The 15,124-nt window shown below is 47.2% G+C and overlaps 2 pseudogenes; both read left to right on the top strand.

The window, feature by feature from the left end:
* The first annotated feature begins 4,831 nt into the window (after positions 1-4,831).
* LOC123084263 (disease resistance protein Pik-2-like) lies at positions 4,832-14,236 on the top strand (annotated as a pseudogene).
* On the top strand, positions 7,356-7,494 carry LOC123088946 (uncharacterized; annotated as a pseudogene).
* Positions 14,237-15,124: the final 888 nt, after the last annotated feature.

A 15,124-nucleotide genomic window follows, 5' to 3' on the forward strand; every position in this document is an offset into this window, starting at 1 on the left:
TGTACAAGGATAGATCCCTGCATGACAAATTTTAATATAGCATGCCCGGTGCTTTCGTGTTCAAACACGAAGGACTTTACTGAAAGCACCGGGCGATTGCATAAAGATAGACCCCACTTAAATGAACTTTAATCTAGCATACCCGGCGCGTTTGTGTACAAGCATAAAGGATTTTGCGGACTATTTTTTGAAGAGCTCGCCATTAAAAAATCAACTAAGTAAATCAATGTATATTTACATAATATATTAATACAAAAACTATGAATAATTTAGCTTCAAAAATTCTTCAGCCACACTTTTGTTGGCTCAGAAATTCTTCAGCCACACTTTTATTTCCCTATCTTGGAATGTTTGTTCGCAACTTAACTGAACTTTTTAGCACCAGAGTTTTATACCAAGACAGTAATTCATTTAATACTAGTGAAGAAAATCTGCACATTTAAGGAATCTAATCGAGTTCACTCACTTCACTCATCCTGCGAGCTCGTGCATGCATGGGCAGCTATTAGATCAGTACTACTAATCGGTAAGGACAAAAGTGGTACTGGGAGCAGGGCCCTGGGAGGATGCATGTGCACCTGTAGACCACAGTCGAATCTATAGGGCTGGCCCCGCAGCCGGTCCAATCAGGTGGAATACATCTACACATAGTATGCACTATCGAAATTCGTTGGTAGTTGTAATACCATGCAAAGCTGACAGCTTGTGGGCCTCATTGATTTGACTTCCTGCGCGTTGCGCGCCTAACTAGTTAGGAAAAATCCGCGTCCACTTTTTGGTTCCAATGAAGCATTCCTAAAGTGTGCTCTTGGCTACAATTGTTCCATATTTTATATGAATATCAAAATTAACATGGGTATATATTAAAACCAAAATGAATACACGAGAATACATCACCAAGAAACAATTCAAAATATAACAAAAGTGGGGTTGAAAGCAAAAAATAAATCCTATGTCTCACATCTATTACGCTACAACTTTCACAAATGTACAATACTTTAATACCAATTTATTGAAGGATTTGCTAAAACTCATTGGTGCTAGCTCTAGACAATCCCGTAGAGCCAGCTCTAGCTCTCCGCAAACAAGATAAAATAATACTATGTTGGTATTGCCATGGATTTTGATAAACCTGTTTGCCTAATCAGATTTTGATTTTGGTGTTAGTTTGACTCATTTTGCCTACTTTTGTGGCTACGTTTCCCAACATATTCAAATAGTGAATTCCAATTTTTATCCCCTACTTTAGTATTTTTATAAGCTAAGTACTCCCATTTAAAATATTTTCGTCCGGATTACCCCATTTAGCAAAAATTTTGCTAGTTTTTACCCCTTTTTTAAGTATGTTAGGTTTCAGATAGCTCCTTAGAGGTACTTTTGTCGGACAAAGTATCGATGGTGTTATGATAGTAGTATGACACATCACCTAGATGCAAATATGGGTGAGGAAGAATGAGGTGGAAGCAACAGACAAGGAGTTGTGTGATGTGAAGAAGTAACTCATCAATGTGAAGCACTGTGTATGTACACCTGACGACTGAAAAAAGTGCACGGAGCATTCAATCTGTTTACGGCACGGGGAAAAACATCGGAAGGGAATTGCGACGTGGCGTGTACCAAACGACCAAGACCCAACTAATAGAATAATAAATGGGATAAAAACTGACAAAGTTTCTAATAAATAGGGTAAAAATTGGCAAAAGTTCTGCTAAATGGGGTAATTAATGTCAAAGTAAGGGGTAAAGATCAAAATACGCCTCCCCCTAAAGATTCGGATATTCCTCTGGCAGTGGATCCGGGGACGCCTCCCCTCTGGGGTTGAAGTCCGCAAGCGCAATGGCCCTGGGGACGGGATGTGTCCCTTGTGCGTCACGGCTGAGGATTCGAACCACATTTTCTTCAACGGCCCCACTGCCTAGTTCCTGTGGTCGTGTTTCCGTGAAACGGTCGGCGGACAATGGTGCAATACCAACTTCCCCGACTTACTCGCGGAGATCCATGCCTCCTCCCCGCAGTACCGTCATATTAGACGATGGCTGTGCATTGGGATCCTCGCGTGGACGCTTTGAAATATTCGCAACAAGCTTGTTATTCAGAAAGTGCCTCTGCGACGTGCGACTGAAATGTGTGGCTATTTGCAGCTCTGGCGGCCGCTTAGCCGCCCTCAGGACCGGATCGTCATCAACACCCTCCTCACCGACCTTCGATCGATGGCCTTCCGCATGGCGCCCCCGCTTCCGCCACCGCCGCCGGAGCCTGATTAGGCCTGCTTCTTGTGTGGTGGTCTTTGTGTGTGTCCTTTTGTTCTTAGGGCTTGTTGAGCCGTGCCCTCAGCATGCATTAACCCTACTGCTACCTTATTTGTTTGTGTGTGTCCTTGGGTGTGTTTGTGTGTGTGTGAATTTTGTTGGATGTTTGGCTCGGGCGGTTTGCTTTATATATAAAGCGGGGCGAAAGCCTTTTTTGATAAAGATCAGAATTCATTCTATTTTATTTATTTAAAAATAAGCACATCATAAGTCGTAACACAGCTCGGCAGCCGTAAACAAAGGATAAAAAATCATCCAAGTGAGGCTTGTAGTATAATATCTAGGATAAAAACTCAAAGTAAACTATAACCATGTAAGTCATGAGAAATAATAACAGTACGACAGTCAAGTAAAGAACTGTCACAGGGATAACGCATGTCCTTAAAATTAATACACTGTGCAAAATGTAAATGAAAAAGAAAAGAAATTACCTCCTGTCTTGCAGGTATCTGTTAATGTCGTGAACCAGCAGGGGTAGCTCCTGCTCATCTCCAAACGTGGTGATTTCAGGTAACTGGATCTGTGACAGAATGTTCCAGAGAAGCTCCTTCATATCAGGCCTTTGGGTGACCTCGACCCTCGCCGTGGCAGTGTCCCCTCTTTTGGAGTTTGTCGCAGATCACCTTTGCAACAGTCGTCTTCCCCACCCCAGCAGGTCCAACGATTGTGATTACTTTAAGATCATTGCTATCATCCATGAACAGCCTTACCACCTTATTTCGTAGGGTATCTTCCATGCCAACAAGACCATTTTCACCAGCGTCTGTGTAGGTATATGGCTGCACAAAACCAGACGCCGTTGAGGTAGAACGACGACCATCATCCGCCATCAGAAGATTCATGTACCTGAAGGGTCGTTCAGTGATGTGGGATATGATTCCCTCAATATCTCTGACTCCACGTGGATATGGTGGCAGTGGGAGCCCCGCAAGACGAAAGAAGAAGTCTGCGGCTGTTCTGTGTATCTGTGCATGACATCCACAGTGTGCAGCTTGGTCACATTGATGGATGTAAGCATTCATACTCGGAGCCACGCGGCGTAACGCGTACAACCACTCCTTGAAGCCCTCGTTGTCAACCAAATCCAGCCCCAGCTCTGAGGATAGCAGGTGGCTCGGTAATTCTATCGTGCTGCTCAGCTCAGCCTGGATGAACTCGAAGCTCTGGAGTTGGAGGCCTACAGTCCTGCTGACAGGCTGATCTCGGTGCTTGTCCGGCAGGTTGGACATCCTCCCAGGAAGCGGCTCCATCTCATTGAGTAGTTTCCTGATCATCTCGTAAATCATCTCCTGATCGGAGATTATCGCCATCTCTGTGTCATGGTTTCCCTTCTTCGGATGAAGGGGAAGAAAGAGACAGGTCAAATCAAGGAGGCTGGCAAGCGAATACAAGTTTTGAAGAGACTATTTTTTTTACGGAAAGCTGCAAAGTACCTGATCCATGAACAATGACGAGCATTCAACTTCTGATTGTAGCGTGAACTGTATGTATGCAGCCAGAATCTTGCTAGCGCTCGATCATTCTCGCCTTCCTTCCGGCGTTGACTCCTCTGCTACCTACAAGCAGAATGCTAGTTTGCTGCTCGGGCTTCTCGGCGAGAGAAGGGGCGAGATCGAGGTCGTTGGTGCTTCCATCCTTCGAGAGGTCACTATATCTTGTTTATTGTTGCTTAGCTCATCGGCTCCAGAACCAAAACCGGAACCACATGCTAAGCCATAGCTGGCAGTTCCATTCTGAGCTCTATCTTCTTTATTGTTGGCTAGCTGATCGGATCCACCCTGATCCAGAGCCAGAACCACATGCAAGCTATTATAGCTGGCATTACAGCTAAGCTAAATTTCTATTTCCAACAATATGGTACGACCATGTTGGATTCCAGTCCCTACGCCAAGGATATATATGCACCATGGCGGTTGATAAAGCAGTACATATACCATGGTTGATAAGACGGTTTTGTCTTATGGGTCTATTAACTCCTATACAACAACTCTTAGCTCTGCATCGGTTTTCGGCGAAGAAAAATTTCAGTCGGCATTAATAAAGGCAATTGTGGCGGTTTTATAGGGCAACAGACTCAAACAAATAATACTTCCGCCAATAACCAACTGGGAGAACTCTGTTTACGGGATTGCATATGTTGCCCTCTTATTCTAACCCATGTGGGCTATTGATCCTGGAAACAGCCTCTTGCAGAAATGTAGGGAAAGGCTGCGTACAATAGACCCGAAGTGGACGGACCCTTCCCCAGACCCTGCGCAAGCGGGAGCTACATGCCCTTTTATGTGGGCTATTGATTTTGCGGAAACTTCTCCCAAGTTGCCAAGCAGGCCATGCTTAATTATACTGTCCACGATTCCTCTCTCCTTAAACAATGCCCACTAACATTTGCCTGTACCAGTTCGTTCAACAGAAAAACTAAATCATTTGCTTCTACGGACTAGTATTCAGCCTCCCCGTTGACTGCGTTGCATCTGCATCTCATATTGATCGTCACCCAAATAACCAACAAGAGCGAGCCGGCCATGGACCTTGCCGTGGGCGCCTCGAGCGACGCCGTGAAATCTCTTGTCGGCAAGCTCGGGAGCCTTCTTGCTCAGCAGTACGGCCTGATCCAAGGCGTCCGCGACGACATCAGGTACATTAATGACGAGATGGCCAGCATGCAGGCTTTCCTTACCGCAATCGAGCGGGCCGGCAACCATGACGAGCAGAGGCGGGTTTGGATGAAGCAGGTGCGCGACATGGTCTATGACATAGAGGATGTCAACCACCGCCTCGGCCCCGAGCCCCGCGGGAACGACAAACTCATGTTCATCAGGAAGGCATGGTACCTGCTCACCACGTTGAATGCGCGGCGCTGCGTCGCCACCGAGATCGGCAACCTCAAGGTTTGGGCGCAGGATATCAGCAACCGGCGCATGAGGTACGGGGTGGAGAACCCCACTACTAAAGATGGATGCAGTGAAGCTGAGGAAACTGAAGATCCTAGTAGTGACCATGTTGCCCCTCCACCCCAGTTCGTTGTTAGGGAGCGGCCTGTGGGCCTGGACTCTACCGTAGAAAAGCTCGAGGTATTGTTAGAATACCAGGATTCACCAGGTTGTGATCTGGAGTCAAGGACCAATTACAACAACAGGACTCTCGCCATCTTCGGAATCGGTGGCCTTGGCAAGTCCAGACTCGCCAGGGAACTGTACGATAAATATGGAGATAAATTTCACCACAGAGCATTCGTGCAGGTCTCAAAGAAGTTCAATCTTGTGATGCTTCTGAGGAGTCTTGTTGAGCAGTTCCATAGGCAGCAGACCCATACATCTCCAGCTGATCTGCTTGACAGATTTGAGGAATGGGGGGAAATACAGCTCAAGAAGAAACTCGCCGCCCAATTAAAAGACAAAAGGTATGATGTATTCTGCTTTGGTTTTTGTCTTTCGATAAAGTGAGTTTTTATAGACTAAAATCGTCAAAAGAGTACACACTTGGACTTTGTGCAATAAGATGCACGCAGGCCACAAAAGAAGAAGAAACAAAGCATAATGATAGTCTATAAAAGTCTCGACAAAAGGAAAACAACCTAAGACAATGAATGATCAATCTGAAGATTAAATCGCCTTCCATGGACCTCCTGATACATTACCACCACCACCGTAACAAATTCCGGTGCTCCGGCTACTAAACCAAATATTTCATTTTATTTATTCGGAACACACTCTTATATTTCTAGTTGCAATTTCTTTTTGCAGTCCACAAAATTGGACATCATCTGTCTGTTTTCCACCATCTTACCTTCAAACAGACAAACACGCACATAATGAGTATGTTCTTTGTGGTATATATGACGTTGCTATTCTAGTGCCTACTTGAACAAGTCAATTCTTTGTGCTCTTTATGATTTTGCTCTGTAATGCTTACTTGGTTTCAAATCAATGCTTGAAATAGGTACCTTGTTCTGATAGATGACATATGGTCTGTATCAGCATGGGAAAAAATTAATGATTCTTTGCCCCAAAGCATGGGTGTCATAGTGGCGACAACAAGGTTTAGGTCTGTAGCTGCTGCCTGCTGCCGTCGAAATGGTCATATGTACGAGCAGCACCCACTCACTGAAGAGAACTCCTACAAACTGTTCCGTCAAATCATCTGCACGGCTTCTGATGAGCCCACTGATGCAGCTAAAGTTCTTCTTCAGAAATGTGGAGGTTTACCTTTGGCCATAATCGTCGTAGCAGGCCTCGTGGCTGGGAAGCTGAGATCTGGTCCTAGCTCGCTAACACTATGTTAAACCATGCAATATTCAGGTTCAAGGGGCATACACGCACCGGTTCAGATTGAGATAGATTCGGTTTAGGTTAGTTGAGTTGTAATCTTTTCATGCATATCTTATCTCTACTTTCCTTGTACCTCAAGATGTAATCTCAACAACTTGTATGCTTATCAGGGATATGCCCCTGCCTATATTAACACGCAACCGTCGCCTCGAGAGAGGTATGACGTTCTCCGCTGTTTTACATGGTATACAGAGCCACCTCTATCCATCGCATCTAGTTAGCACCATCCACCGCAGCCATGTCGTCCTCCTCCTCCAGCACCGGCCAAGCCTCCCTTGGGCAGGTCGCAGAAAAACTCACCCGCACCAACTATGTCCTATGGCGTGCGCAGGTGACGCCGCAGCTGAGAGGAGCTGGGCTGTTCGGCTACGCCGACGGCACCATGCCAGAACCTGTCAAGATCCTCGTCACGAAGGACAAAGACGGGAAAGAAGAGCAGACGATGAACCCTCTCCATCCGATCTGGTTCAGAGAAGGGCAGCAGGTACTCGGATACTTGCTCAATACTCTCACCAAGGAGGTTCTCGTGCAGGTTACCTCCATCGCCACGCCGCACGAGCTCTGGGCAGCTCTTGCCCACATGTTCTCGTCGCAGTCCCGAGCCCGCGTCAACAACATCCGGGTCGCTCTCTCCACGGCGCAGAAGGGAACGCAGTCTGTCGCTGCCTACTTCGCCCAGATGAGAGCGCTAGCAGATGAGCTTGCAGCCGCTGGGAAGCCAATCGACGACGATGAGCTTGTCTCTTACATCCCCGCCGGCCTCGACATGGAGTACCAACCCCTCGTCTCCGCCAACGACGCGCGCACCGACACCATCAGCATCGACGATCTCTACGCTCAGATGAGCAACTTTGATCAGCGCCTCGCCCTCTACAACAACAACTCGGGTGGGGGCTTCAAGTCTTCTGCTAATGCTGTCGCCCGTGGTGGCAGCCGCGGCGGTGGCAGCTCACGCTATCGTGGGCCACCGCGCGGCAAAGGCAAACCGCCATCTGGCGGAAACAGCAGCAGTGGCAACTCCTTCCGCGGCGGCGGCGGCGGGCGGCCCTCCAACAACAACAACAAGGGCCGCCGTGGTGGCAGGCCTCGCACCAACCCTGACGCGCCGCGATGCCAAATTTGTGGCAAGTTAGGCCACACCGCTCGCGATTGTTGGTATCGCTACGAAGAAGACGGCGAATCCTCACAGGATGAAAAAGTTGCAGGTGCTGCTGATGGCTCCTACGGCATCGACACGAACTGGTATGTGGACAGTGGCGCAACTGACCACATCACCAGCGAGCTTGAAAAAGTGACAGTTCGTGAAAAGTACCGTGGGCAAGACCAAGTTCACACCGCGAATGGAGAAGGTATGAGCATTAGTCACGTTGGTCATTCAGTGCTTAAAACTCCTCACAAAAAAATTCGCCTAAGAAAAATCTTGCATGTCCCTAGTGCTTCAAAAAAATCTCCTTTCAGTTCATCGCATCGCCATTGACAATCATGTATTCCTTGAGTTTCATCCGTTTTTCTTTTTGATCAAGGATCAGGTCACGAAGAAAATTCTGTATCGAGGTAGATGCGTTCGAGGGCTTTACCCGTTGATTCCGGAGCCTAGGAGATTGAATAAACAAGCCTATGGTGTCACCAAAGTCTCTTCAACACGGTGGCATGATAGATTAGGGCATGCATCTTTTTCTTTAGTCGAACATTTGCTCAGAAAGAATAAGCTCCCGTTTGATTGTGAGCGAGATCGTGAAACAATTTGTGATTCTTGTCAGTGTGCTAAAAGTCATCAGTTACCTTACCCTGTGTCTACAAGTATTTCCACCAAACCTCTTGAGCTCATTTTTTCAGATGTCTGGGGTCCTGCTCCTACATCAGTTGGTAGACACACTTATTACGTAAGTTTTATCGATGATTATAGCAAGTACACATGGATCTATCTTATCAAAAAGAAATCTGATGTTTTTCAAGTCTTTCACAACTTTCAAGCACTAGTTGAAAGAAAGTTCGATTGCAAAATCTTAGCACTCCAATCCGATTGGGGAGGGGAGTATCGCAACCTCAACTCCTTTTTTCAACAAATTGGCATATGACACCACGTGTCATGCCCCCATGCTCACCAACAAAATGGATCAGCCGAGCGCAAACACAGGCATATAGTTGAAGTTGGCTTGGCTCTGCTTGCTGCTGCCTCCATGCCTTTGAAATTCTGGGATGAGGCTTTCCTCACCGCCGTCCACCTCATAAATATGTTGCCTAGTAGAGTCATCAACAATGAATCTCCAGTAGAACGTCTCCTTCACACAAAACCAGATTACACATCACTATGTGTATTTGGGTGTGCGTGCTGGCCGAATCTTAGGCCTTACAACAATCGCAAACTCACGTTCCGGTCAAAACAGTGTGTATTCTTGGGTTATAGTCCACAACATAAAGGTGTGAAGTGCCTTGATGTATCTACTGGACGTGTCTATATTTCCCGTGACGTTGTCTTCGATGAAACTATCTTCCCTTTTGCACAACTTCACCCAAACGCCGGAGCCCTTCTTCAAAAAGAAATTCTCCTTCTACCTTCACATCTCACCGGTGGTGACAATGGGGACGTTTTAGACACTAGTGATGAATTGTTGACTAATCCTCCTACTAATGATGGTGTTGAGTCTTATGATGCAACAGAAAAAAATTCTGCAAAAAATGGTGAAGAAATCAGCCTCCATCATCATTTTATGCTCCCTGGACTAACTGGCAGCAGCACCGGAGCAGATCTTCCTCGGGATCCGGGCGTATCGTCCTCAGGATCCCACCTGCGCCAGCCTGCCAACCTGACTCCAGCGGGATCCGCGCCCGCAGCGCCAGGCGGATCCGCCTCGAGTCTCGCCGCGCCACACGCCAACCGCGGCTCGGCGTCCGCTCCGCGCCAACCCGCCAGCGCCACGCGGCCCCTTCTCCAGCCCCCCGTGCCTGGCCCCGCGCCTGGTCTCGCGTCTGGCCCCGCGCCTGGCCCTGCACCTAGTCGGTTCGGCCCCGACACGCGCTGTTACGCACGGCGCTCATCGCAGCCGGACTCGGGCGCTGACTCCCATGTGGATTCTGCGGCAGCTCCTGGCCCGCTGCTCCAATCATTGGCGGATCATGAGCCCCATGCAGGATCGGGATCCTCTGCGGCTCCCTCTTCTTCAGCGTCACGTGAACCGGCCACAGAAGATCCGACCTGCATGACCTCGCCCAGCGAGCCGGCAGCTGCTCCTGGCGCTGGATCTTCTGCGGACCTTCCTCGCACTAGGCTTCAGAGGGGAGTAACTCAACCCAAAAACTACAAGTCTTTGGCAAAATTTGGACTTGCTTGTATCTCACATGAACCAGATATACCAACCTCTGTTGCAGAAGCTCTAGGTGATCCAAAGTGGCAGAAGGCTATGAAAGATGAATACATGGCGCTTCACAAGAATAAAACTTGGCACTTAGTTCCAGCACATCGAGGCAAAGGTAAAAATGTTATAGATTGTAAATGGGTCTTCAGAATTAAAAAGAAATCTGACGGCACCATAGATCGTTATAAAGCTAGACTAGTTGCAAAAGGCTTTAAGCAAAGGTACGGTCTAGACTATGAGGATACTTTCAGTCCTGTCGTAAAGGCTGCTACTATTCGTCTCGTGTTGTCTATTGCTGTATCGAGAGGATGGAGTCTACGCCAACTAGATGTACAGAACGCGTTTCTTCATGGTGTTCTGGAAGAGGAAGTGTTCATGAAACAACCTCCTGGGTTTGAAAACAGACAAAAACCCCTTCACATATGCAAGCTTGACAAGGCTCTATATGGATTAAAGCAAGCTCCCAGAGCATGGTATTCTCGGTTGAGTTCAAAGCTTCAAGGACTTGGGTTTGCTCCTTCCAAGTCTGACACCTCATTGTTTATTTTCAACAAGTCAAATACATCTATATTTGTACTCATATATGTTGATGATATTATTGTCATAAGCTCACCTGATGAAGCTATTTCAGCATTTCTTAAGGACTTGAACTCTGAGTTTGCTCTTAAGGATCTAGGAGACTTACACTACTTCCTTGGCATTGAAGTAAAAAGAAATGGAGATGAGCTTCATCTGTCCCAAGAGAAGTATGCAACTGATCTTGTAGCAAGAGCAGGGTTGCAAGGTTGCAAGCCAGCTCCAACACCTTTATCCAGCTCTGAGAAGTTATCCTTAACTGAAGGAAACCTCTTGAATCAAGAGGATAGCACCAGGTACAGAAGTATGGTTGGTGCATTGCAATACTTAACTCTGACCAGGCCTGATATTTCTTTTGCTGTGAACAAAGTATGCCAGTTTCTTCATGCACCCACTACAGTACATTTGACAGCTGCGAAACGCGTACTTAGATATGTCAGGAACACTTTCAATGTTGGACTCACCTTCACCAAGTCACCATCAACACTTGTCAGTGCCTTTTCTGACTCTGATTGGGCAGGATGTCTAGATGACAGACGCTCAACAGGAGGTTTTGCAGTGTTCCTTGGTCCAAATTTAATTTCATGGTGTGCTAAGAAACAAGCTACTGTGTCCAGATCCAGCACAGAAGCAGAATACAAGGCACTAGCAAATGCTACTGCAGAAATCATTTGGGTTCAGTCATTACTGAAAGAGCTTGGGATACACAGTAAGCAAGTTCCATGTTTATGGTGTGACAATCTGGGTGCGACCTATCTTTCTGCTAACCCAATATTTCATGCAAGAACAAAACACATAGAAATAGATTTTCATTTTGTCAGAGAAAGAGTTGCAGAGAAAAAGCTGGACATTCGGTTTATTCGATCTCAAGATCAAGTTGCGGATGGCTTCACTAAAGCCTTACCTACCAAAAGTTTTGAAGAGTTTAAGCGTAATCTCAACTTGTCCAAGCTGTGATTATGGGAGGGTGTTAAACCATGCAATATTCAGGTTCAAGGGGCATACACGCACCGGTTCAGATTGAGATAGATTCGGTTTAGGTTAGTTGAGTTGTAATCTTTTCATGCATATCTTATCTCTACTTTCCTTGTACCTCAAGATGTAATCTCAACAACTTGTATGTTTATCAGGGATATGCCCCTGCCTATATTAACACACAACCGTCGCCTCGAGAGAGGTACGACGTTCTCCGCTGTTTTACACACTAGATCATCATTTGTCTTCAGTGGCCATGAGTTTAAGAGGAGTGATGGGAACCAATCTTACCAAAAACTTACTTAGCCAGTGCTACAATGACTTGCCCGCTGATCTAAAGACCTGCTTATTGTACTTAACCATGTTTCCAAAGGGCTGCCTTATCAGCAGAAAACGTTTGATCCGCAGATGGATAGCAGAAGGATTCATTATTGAGAAGGATGGGCTCTCGGTGGAGGTAGTTGCTGAAGACTGCTTCAATGAACTTGTTGGCAGGAACTTTATTCAGCCTATCAAGGTCACCAGCACCGGCAAGGTGAAGGACTGTCAAGTTAGTGACATGGTGCTTGAGTACATTGTTTCCAAGTCAGGCGACGAGAATTTCATCACCATAGTGGGTGGTCTCTGGCAGACAATCGCCCCAGACGTGTTGGCTACAATGTATAGGGTACGCTGCCTGTCTGTCCATGGAAGTGGTTTGGAAGAACAAGAAATAGTAGAGAGGATGGATTTATCCCATGTACGGTCGTTTACAGCATTTGAAGGCTTCAAAGCATTGCAGTCCTGTTTGGCGAGGTTTCAGGTAATACAGGTGATGGATCTTGCTAATTGCGGAGATTTGTCGTCCCGTCAGCTCAAAAAAATATGCAAACTGCATCAGTTGAAGTACCTGAGCCTACGTGGGACAGGCATTGAGGAGATCCCATCCGAAATAGGCAAACTGGAATATTTGGAGCTGCTTGACATAAGGGATACGAAGGTCAGAGTATTGCCTCAATCAGTTAAGAGGCTTAAGCGAATGGCTCATCTGCTTACTGGTGATAAAAGCAAGCGGATAGCACTGACAGCAACAGAAGAAATCACAGATATGATAGCTCTTCAGACATTATCAAGGATTGAGATAAGTGGAAGGTCAACCGCAGCCATAGTTGGATCCAGCATGATAGTAGCTGGGGGTTAGCAGACGCACCTCTAGAGAAACGCTTGAAGCCTTGCAGAACCTCACCCAGCTGAAGAAGCTCAACATTTACCTAGTTGGAAGGTTTGAAGAGACAGATGTGGAGTCATTGCTTTCTGCCATTGAGCACCTGAGCTGCTGCTCCCTCAAGTTTCTTGCAATTTACGACGACTTCACCGGTTTTCTTGACAGCTCACTCGGTTTTTCAGTAGCACCGCCGGAGCACCTGCAGAGCCTGGAGCTGTCCGGCATGCTGTCTAAATTGCCCAACTGGATTAGGTGTCTTTTTAACCTTGAGAAGCTTACTCTGTCGTTAACTACACTCAGGACAGAAACTTTAGTGATTCTTTCTAAGCTGCCTCTGCTGTTCTCTCTCACTTTTTCACTCGATGCAACAAAGTGGGAGAACCCCGATGTTGTCAGACTTGTGCATATGAATATATCTGATTCAGAAGGGGAGATATTTGTGGAGGCCGGAGGCTTTGGAAAGCTTAAACTACTGCAGTTCATCGCACCAGTGCTGCCACCTCTAAGCTTCCTGGAAGGGGCAATGCCAGCGGTCCAGATGCTTGAGCTGAGGTTCGCCAGCACTATGGATGGCGTTCAAGGGCTGGAAAACCTGGTGAGCCTCCGGCAGGTGTTTCTCGCAGTCAGCAGCAAGGCGCCTTGGGCTGCCACGCAGATCAAGCAGATTGCGAACAGGGTGAGCAATTCTCCAACAGTGATTGTCCACGCGTACAATGAATGATCAGTGGGGCAAAGGCTGTCTGGTTACGATTATTCCAACAAATATTTTCCTCAATTTTTTATTCCGATAAATCAAGTCATGATCGTGTGTTGTTGTGTTGTACACTCATTATAGTCTTGCGTTTCTGCTTTTCTAATCCGGTGGAAGACTCTGCATTGCTAGTGCCCTTATGTATTACTCCCTCCGTTAAAAAAATATAAGAGCTTTTAGATCACTACTTTAGTGACCTAAAGGCTCTTATAATTCTTCACAATGGAGTACAATTATATGAATTACCTGGTAATGCCCTAGAGGCAATTATGTTGATGATTGTATCAGAAATCTATGTTTATGAATTTATAATAATGAGAAGTTTTTGGACTAACAGCTGAGTGAGCTCAAAGAGTCTTGATTTTTAATTGTTTGTGGAGGAAAAACAAATTGGTACTGTGCATCCAAAAAAATACGGTAATGATAACTCCGGAACGTTCGCGAGTTAAGCATGGCAACCCGAACAATTTAGATGGCAAGTTTAGTTTGCATGGGATTAGGGAAACACAGCAATTTTCTGAAAAAAAAGAAAAAGAACAAAGTTGCCATCCCCTATCAACTAAAAGTTGTCATCCCTTATGAACTAAAGTTGCCATGTAAAAACGTTCGGAACGAAATGCTGAAAATCCGAATGTTCGGGAGTTATTAGATTCCAAAAAATAACTCACGATTTTCATACGCAGCATTTCGACCAGCTGGTGCTGATATGCTACCGCACGGACGGCTTCTCCTCCTAATCGCGGTACTCCTGGCGCACGGATACAAGCTTCGGCGGCGTCCTTCTCCGGATCGAAGCGTGGCGGCGGCGCTGCACCAGATGGAGGCGAGGTGAGTTAGAGAAGCGCTTGGCGTGGCCGCGCGCATGCGTGAAGAGGATAAGAGGGGAGGCGCCAGGCCGCGGTTGCGTCGTACGAGCGGGAAGGGCGGAGGCGGCCGCGGCCGCTGCCGCTGCCCGTTTTTTTGGAACGCAGGCTCAAGAAGAGCCCGGCTTTGAATTAACAAAGCCATCAACCAGCCAGGATTACACAAGGCCACCAAGCATGAGCGACCGAAAGATACATGGGAGCTGACTGAGCAGCTTACAACGCAACGCCCACTACTGCACACTAAGGGAATACACGAGAAAATCCTGCAAGTAATGGCGAAGCCCGCTGCACCCCGGGACCATAGGCAGGCAACAAAGAAGCATCGAGGATCAGTCAGTAGCATGGAGACACCACGGGTCGCCTGACCATGGAGCATCGAACAAAACGAGCACCTGTCTTCCAACGCCGAAGAGGAACCCTATCCTCTCGCCTAGGCTCGAAGGCGCCGCACCATCGGATCATTGGAAGCTCACCCGAGAGCTAGAGCAGACGCCGGCCGACACACCAGAGCAAGAAAACTATCAGTCCTCGCCACACCGAAGACACACCACATCCGCTGCACTGCCACCTTCCTTGGACACCGAGAAACAGAAGGAAAGCTGCCGGGAGGATCGTCGAAGAAGCACTGCAGAGCACCAGGGGCGAAAGTTGGAAGCACCAGGTGCCGCTCCAGTGTCCGCACAAGGAGAGATCCGCGGGGCGCGTCGTGGAGCTGTCAGCGAGAAGAGGAACCCTACCCCCCTCCAGCCCGGCTCAGGA

Source organism: Triticum aestivum, chromosome 4A, assembly GCF_018294505.1.
Source record: "Triticum aestivum cultivar Chinese Spring chromosome 4A, IWGSC CS RefSeq v2.1, whole genome shotgun sequence".
Classification (NCBI taxonomy): domain Eukaryota; kingdom Viridiplantae; phylum Streptophyta; class Magnoliopsida; order Poales; family Poaceae; genus Triticum; species Triticum aestivum.